The sequence below is a fragment of the Olea europaea genome, chromosome 2 (assembly GCF_002742605.1).
Source record: "Olea europaea var. sylvestris chromosome 2, O_europaea_v1, whole genome shotgun sequence".
Lineage (NCBI taxonomy): Eukaryota > Viridiplantae > Streptophyta > Magnoliopsida > Lamiales > Oleaceae > Olea > Olea europaea.
Window position 1 is genome coordinate 3,963,880 of NC_036238.1, and position 1,786 is coordinate 3,965,665.

Sequence of the window (1,786 nt, forward strand, 5' to 3'; positions counted from 1 at the left end):
ATATATATATTTATCAAGAAGTAAAATAATAAATCAAATACACAATATATATCCAAACAAAATAGTCTAAAAAATAACCAAAAAAATTCATAGTAAAGAATCGCAAAAATTTAATCCAGGTCACATGAATCTCTTATTCTTAGTGTGGCATTGGAGAAGAGGGAAGAAAAAGAGAAACTTCACAAAGTTATGATCATCCAAAAATTGAATTATGAAAAAATGATTTTTCATCTTGCAACTCCTTGTTTAAACTTTTTTTTTTTTTTAAAGTGTTTTGGAAGTTATTTTTTTTTTTTTTTGAGAATATATGGTTGAAAAATGAGGAAAAATTTTCAATTTATGTATAATATTATTTTATTGAAGGATAGGTGGTTATAAAAAAGAGAGGGAAAATGTATTTCGATAAAAGATGGGACTCAAATCAAATGAAATGATGATCAAAGAATGATGGATGAGTGGAAATTTACATCTTCATGTTATAACTTATCAAACGGAAGTAAGTTAATGGATTATTATAACTATTAAATAGTCATGAGAAAATGCAATTTTATTTTTTAATATATAATATTAGGTTTGAAAAAAAAAGTCAATTTATACGTAATGTTATTATTTTTATAATAAAACTTAATATTATTTCTTCTCTCTCTCTCTCTCTCTCTCTCTCTCTCTCTCTCTCTCTCTCTCTCTCTCTCTCTATATATATATATATATTAAATTGCATAAAATAATGTCATTATTAATTATATATTACAATTAGTAACAAATTTGTTTAGCAGAAATTAATTGACTCAATTGTACAAGCAATACAAGGATAAAATGAAAACTCGAATGTTTTCCAACTATTCATACATGTAATATATGACGATAGATTTATCGTTTTAAATATTTATTTACTCATTCCATTAAAAGAAAAATAGATCCTTTTTAATAAAAAAAATTAAATATAAACTTAGGAGGGGACTCTACTTTACCTCTCACTAAAGATGCACAATGCTTACGTTGTTCGGAGACGAGAGAACACGCTAAAAGTTAAAGAAGCTACACTAATTTATTTGTTCTACTGATACTTCTTCCTATAATTTGCGTCATGTAAAATCTGTCTCTGGCTCCTCCTTGTCAATTTAGACTCACTATTTGAAGGAGATTTCATAAATTTATTATAATATCCCAAGTCCGGGGAATTCATAGCATTGCTATGGTTGACATGCATGTATTCAGAAGTGTTCCCTACATATTCGTGTTTGCTTGGGATATCTAATCCCAAATTACTCAAATCGTTGTCAAAATTGTCGAATTGGATCTTTGTTCGAGTAACAATTTGAGGGTCTATCTGTTCAAAAAATTCCACGAATTCGCATTCTACATGTTGTAAGAGTATCTGAATACAAAATCTATATATTCTTGTCCTAACTCCCATCTACTTAGTTGATTGAGCTTAAATTTTATTTATCTACCTATTAACCATTTTTTATTTTTTTTGAACCAAGAGCTGAAATGTTACCACCCCGAAGCACCATTTTTGAACATTGTCGGATCATTTTTCATTTTCGCTTCTTGCAACCATGTATAAATACACACATCTCCTCATTGTGCCAAGATGGAGACAATGACCACAATATATTGGAAGAATAGATTGCAAAATTCTTTCTTCCTCATCTGTAATTCTAATTTTTTTCTGGCTGATGTTTGGAGAAATCAATTTAGACCATAAATTCTACAACACTTAGGGCTCGTTCGATAGGTTTATGTTTTTGCTTCTATTTCTTATGCAAGAGTTTCATGAAAA